Consider the following 6170-nt stretch of genomic DNA (forward strand, 5'->3'; position numbering starts at 1 on the left):
TTTCAAGAATTTTATTAGGATATATTGTGATGTTGATCTTTTTTTGTTTCTTCTAATTGCAGTTCATGTAGCTTCCTATATTTGCAGCTTGGTGCTCTGTTCAGGTCAGGGAAATTCTGATTATCTCTTGGAAAATTGTTTCTGTGTCTTTATTGTCATGGTGCTCTGATATTTCTTGCTAGATTTAATAGAATTCCAATTTTCCATTTGACTTTAGTCTTTATTCTTTTCTCTTGCTTTTCTTGAGACTTGATAAGTTTGTTTGTTCTGTTTTCTAGTTCATTTATTCCCTTGTATGTCTGTTCAACTCTACAGTGAAGTTGCTTTTCATAATTTGGTTGTTTTACTCTTCTATTCCAGTTGTTCTCTCTCTTTTTTTCTTTTTAAAATATTTTTATTTTCCTTGTTGAGTTTCCTTGTTGAGGAACAATTTTGTTCCTCCATTTGTTTCTTATCTCTGCTAGTTTGCTTTCTGTGTGGTTTTTCTTTCTTTAATTTTTTTTTTTCTTTCCTTAAATACATTTAAAGCTCTGGTGGCACCGTGGTTAAACAATCAGCTGCTAATCCTAAGATCAGTGGTTCAAACTCACTAGCCATTCTGTGAGAGAAAGATGAGGCAACCTACTTCTACGAAGATTTACAGCCTTTAAAACCCTGTTTGGCAATTCTATAGTATCTTATAGGGTTGCTAAGACTCAGAATTGACTTGATGGCAATTGGTTTTGGTTATGGTTTTCCTTCTCTTGTGATGTTTTATGTTTTACTATTTTTTGTTGAACTTGGACCATTTGTTATTTGTATTTTTTTAAACTAAATTTTGTATTTTGGTTTTTGTGGGAAATTTTTCTGACTGGGCTTCCTGATGGCACAGCAGCCAAGCACCCAGCTGCCAACCAAAGGCTGGGGCTTGCACTCACCAGCTGCTACATGGGAGAAAGATGCAGCAGCCCTCATCTGCAAACACAGCCATGGAAATGCTACAAGGCAGCTTCATACTACCTTCCAGAGTCTCTATAAATCAGAATGGATCCACTGGAAGTGGGTCTGGCAACTTCACCTAAGAACTGCTAAATGCCACTTTTATCCTTCGTTTTTTTCAGTTCTTATTCATAAGTTCTAGATTCTTTGTGGAATTCAATATACTTGTATGCAGGTGGGGTGGGGGTGGTTTAGCTGTCAGCAGATGCTAATATAAGCGATAGGGTTTGACTTTCTTGTGGCAAATGTTCGAGGCTCTATATGCCTTTTCCCTTAGGCACCCCTGCACAGGTTCTCCTACCATGTTCAGTTTTGAGTAGGAAATGAGCCTTTTCCCTCTGTGCTGTTCATTATTCTGAAGTATTCCCCTTGACCTACTGCCATTGCAGTTCCTCCCAGTGCAATTCCCGTCTGCCTCATGCCTCAGTGAGATTCAACAACATTGTCTTGTCCACAGTCTTCCTACACAACATCCCAATGACACAGCCCACAAACTTCCATGGCCAATCTCTACCACCTTAAAAAATCAGGTCTCAGCTTTCTCAGAATAGCTCCCTTTCTGTATTCCTTGTTTACAGTATTGCCCAGCCCTGTCTCAAATGGCTGTGATGAACAAGTGCTCCAGTAGTTAGCAAGCAGGTTCTCCTGGAATCTGTGGCATCCTTGCTCCTCCTCTCCACCATGTCTGGATTCATGCAACTCACCAATAACTCAGCTGCTGTCTGTAGTTCTGAGATCTCAATCTGTGCTTATTCTTATTTGTTGTTCAGTGAGTTAGTTGCTGGTGAAGTAAATAGACCATCCACTCTGCCACCTTGCTCCACCCTCCTTAAATAACTTTTATCAAATGAAAGAAGCCATATCCAAAGGCTAAATATTATATCATTCTATTCTTAAGAAATTATAGAAAAGGAAAAACAGCAGTGGTTGTGAAGGATTAGTGAATGGGGAGTAGTTTATTACAAAGGAGACACAGAAGGGAACTTTTAGGATAATGCAATTGTTCTGTATTTTGCTGAATTAGTGGATACATGGCTGTGCATTTGTTAAAACCTATAGAAGTGTACATCATAATCAGACCGGAGTACAGGTTTTTGGAAAGAACACCAGAGAGGTGATGTGCCTTTTCCATCCTATTATAGCAGGAATACATTATCTATACATGGCATTACTGATGATACTAACCTTAATTACTGGGTTAAGGGAGTGCTTTACCAGCTTTCTTTCTCTACTATAAACTTACCTTTTTTCTCTTTTCATGCTTTGTTCTTTGGAAGACATTCATTTAAATCCAGCCAACACTTATGGTCTAGCATTTTTCTCTATTGTAGTAACTAGTCCCTTTCTCCAAAAGTAACAATAGTCTTTTTCCTCCCCCCCCCTTTTTTTTTCCTATTAAAGTCTGGATATTTTTATTTGTAAGTAAGACTAAGACAAAAGATACTTCAAATAATAAAAATGACCAAATACATTAGTTAACATCACATAATTTATATATATATATGTGTGTGTGTGTGTGTGTGCATAAAATTTGAAATATTTCTAGTAATTTTGAAAGTTATTTCGAATTCTCTACAAACTGAGTATACCAACATCTATTCATTGATCATCTAATATTAGATGACCTGTTATTTTTTCAAGGAGTATATCTGGATTGCACTTGATTCTTGTTCAGGATAATGTGATTTTCCTCCCAATAATTTGCTTAGATCTTGATCATACTGGAAGACTTGCCAGAAATCCAACTGATCTCATGTTTTTCTTACAAGTCTTCATTTCTTCACCTACATATTTCATGTTGAATTCTCACCATATTAATTCAACACCAAATACAAATCCATTGACTTGTTCTTATAAATTGTAACTATTTTTATGACAAGGTTTTACGTTTTGATTGTGATCCTTAGTACCAAGTTTTAACACTTTGAACTCTTAGTGATACAGATTTTGAGCACAATTCATACCCAAAATTTACATCAGTAAAACTCAACAAACACTCACTCACTGCTGTCAAGTTGAATCCGACTCATAGCAACCCCTCCTTGGGTTTCTGAGGCAGTATCACTATGGAAGTAGATTGCCTGGTCTTACACCAATAAAAAGACACTCATATTGTCTGCCAAAGTAATCAAGTTGCTTTCCACAAATAAAAATTATTTCTCATAATTATTCTTGCACAGCTTCAAAATATATTCTTCAGTTTCAATTTATGCAGACTCATTTTCAGATTGTGATTTATTATTAATATCACCTCCTTGTTCTTTCACTAATTCAGAAGACTCATGCTTATGTTATTGAAATGGAACATTAAGAAATTTATTCATCTTTTTTTTTTCCTCTTGCAATTTAATGATAAATTCTTTGATTAAAAATTAAAATCAACACTGGCTAAATAAGAATTGCAATTCATTTTTAGAAGCAATAGTATTTATATAAAGGAGCTCTGGTGGCATAGTGCATAAGGCATTTGGCTGCTAACCAGAAGGTCAGCAGTTCAAGCCCACCAGCTGTTCCACTGGAAGCAGATGAGGCAATCTACTTCCATAAAGATTTATGGCCTTCGGAACTGAATGGAGGTTGCCATGAGTTGGAATCAAATTGATGGCAGTGGATTTGGTTTTGAGTTTCCTGGTATTGTAATTGTTAAGACATCTGGCTGCTAAGCAAAGACCAGTGGTTTAAACTCTCCAGCCACTCTGCAGAAGAAAGATGAAACAGTCTGCTTCCATAAAAATTTACAGTCTTGGAAACCCAGTTGAGATTGCTATGAGTTGGAATTGGCTCAATGGCAATGAATTTGGTTTGATTTGAGTATAGATATTGAACGTGACAAATGTGTAAGGCTTATAATTCTTATAAAGCATTACTACATCCCCCTAAATGGTCAGTGTAGCAATGGTGTCCAACAGGATGGGCCAAACTCACTATTTTATTATGGACCAAATATATTTTAATATTTTTTTTTTACAAACATAGTCCCACACAGGTGCATTAAAGTTGAATATCACCATTTTCTAAAACCATTATTGAGAATATAAGAAATGCCATATTTTGCAAAAGGAACATCTAACATGAAATTTGGGTAATTATGAGTTAAAACATGAATTTTTAGAGAACTTTTGAATAAATTTACTCCAAATGCTAAATAATTTTATTTGATGCTTATCATCTTCCATTTGGAACTGAAAATCCTCCTCATCAAATTACCTAAAATTCCCTTAACACCCTTATTCCCAAGGGTGTAGATGAAGCAGTCGAGGATAGGAGTGACCACTCCATAGACAGCCATGAATTTGGGCTGGTCCCTTGTGATAGAAGACGGAGGCTGAAGGTACATGCTAATGCCTGGGCTGTAGAAATAAGAAAACTACAATGAGATGGGAAGAACATGTCCCAAAGCCCTTTTTCCTTCCCTCAGAAGACTTAATCTTCAACATAGCCTATCTAATACAAGCATAGGAAACACACAGTAAGCATAATGGAATAACTAACATAAAAGTGCACACTACAAAGACTGTGAGCTCATTAACACTTTACTCCCCACAGGCAGTGTTTATCAGAACAAAAATCTCACACAAGTGATCCAGTTTTTTGAGACTACAGAATGGCAGTTGTAACGTTACAGTGGTCTCTCAGACAGCAGAGGTCAATCCACTCAACCACATAATGGACACTAGTAAGATGCAGGTTTGCTTATTCATGATGAGGGTTTAGTGGGAGGCCTGCAGATGGCTACATAGAGATCCAGAGACATGAGAGGCAAGATCATACATTCTGTGCCACCAACACTGTGCAAGAAATAAAGCTGAATCACACAACCTATGTATCTAATTGACTTCTTAGGGCTTCCTAGGTTAAATAGCATCTGAGGGACAATACTTGTGGTCTAACACATGTCCAAAAAGGAGAACTTGGCAGGGAAAAAATACATGGGACTGTGAAGACGAGGGTCTACTTAGACACCAGAATGTTGGTGATGTTTCCCATCATGGCTATAGGATATGTAATCAAAAGAATAACAAAGGGAGAAAACTCCAGCCAAGGAAAGGTGATGAAGCCTAGTAGAATAAATTTGTCAGGATGGCTTTTGTTAATTAGTGCCATTATCTTCAGTTTGTTTAATCTATAATTGGAAAGTGGTAAGGAAGACACAATGAGTATTCAAAATAGTAAAACATGATTATGCTTTGACTATCCATTCATAGAAAATGAGGTGCAGTAACTTGAGGACAAAATAACAAAATATCTGGCATCAGGAGACCTAATTTCCCACAAACAACAAACTAAAGGCAGTCACTTTAACCATTATTAGACTGAATTTCATCCTTTATATAATAAGATGCTAATGACTATTTTCTTGGGTTGTGGTGAATATCAAATGAAAAATAGATGTCAAGGTGTTTTGGAAATTCCCACATAATTACTTTTAACCTCTGGTTTGCATAATAATTAGCTGAGGAGTCTGATGCAGGTTATTGGTTTCTATATCCAAGTATCTGATAGAGTTGTGGGATGGGGCCCAGGAATCACATGGCTTATTTAGAGAAACACTGCTACAAAGCTATGTCATAAGCATAAAGGTATTGCAGAATTGACTTGGTGGCACAAGATAACTATAACATAGTTAAAGGAGGAGGAGGAAAAATCCTAGAGTTGTAAGAATCATCAAGATAGACTTACCCAGCCCCACTATTTAGTCAAATATTAAGTTGTTTCTATGTGGAACTGAGCAAGAAATAAACAGTTTTAGCTTCAGTTTCTTAAATTATATATTGAGAGAACTGAGCATGCTCAATATTTTTTTATTTTTTCTCATAAGACTATTGAGTTCAAACTTCATGTGCTTTAGTTTTGAGGGAAAATTTTAACTAGTTTATCTATTTTATAGGAATTTTCATCTGTGGAGTGGGCTTATGAACCTGTTTTGTGTAAGAATTTGGGAACTTATCAGTGACCCACTGACTATTCAAAATTGCAAACTATATTTGCAACACCAAGAAACTGATGTCAGGAGAAAGTTCAATATCCTACTTTAGGCTCAGACTCACTCTAGTCAAGACATTATTTCACTTTTTTCTTTAGATAAAGGACATACTGATGCAACAATATTAACTGGCTGCCCTTTGAGAAAGACTAGTTGGGTACTAAAAATTAAGTAAGTTTATGCATATAAAAAGTATATCGTAATGTTT

The 6170-nt window shown here is 36.1% G+C and overlaps 1 pseudogene; it reads right to left on the reverse strand.

The window, feature by feature from the left end:
• Window positions 1-4129: 4129 nt before the first annotated feature.
• Window positions 4130-5082, reverse strand: LOC103210640 (annotated as a pseudogene).
• Between the last annotated feature and the right edge of the window lie 1088 nt (window positions 5083-6170).

This window comes from Orycteropus afer, unplaced genomic scaffold (assembly GCF_000298275.1).
Source record: "Orycteropus afer afer isolate SDZICR_OR568_19922 unplaced genomic scaffold, OryAfe1.0 scaffold00632, whole genome shotgun sequence".
In the NCBI taxonomy this organism is placed as follows: Eukaryota; Metazoa; Chordata; class Mammalia; order Tubulidentata; family Orycteropodidae; genus Orycteropus; species Orycteropus afer.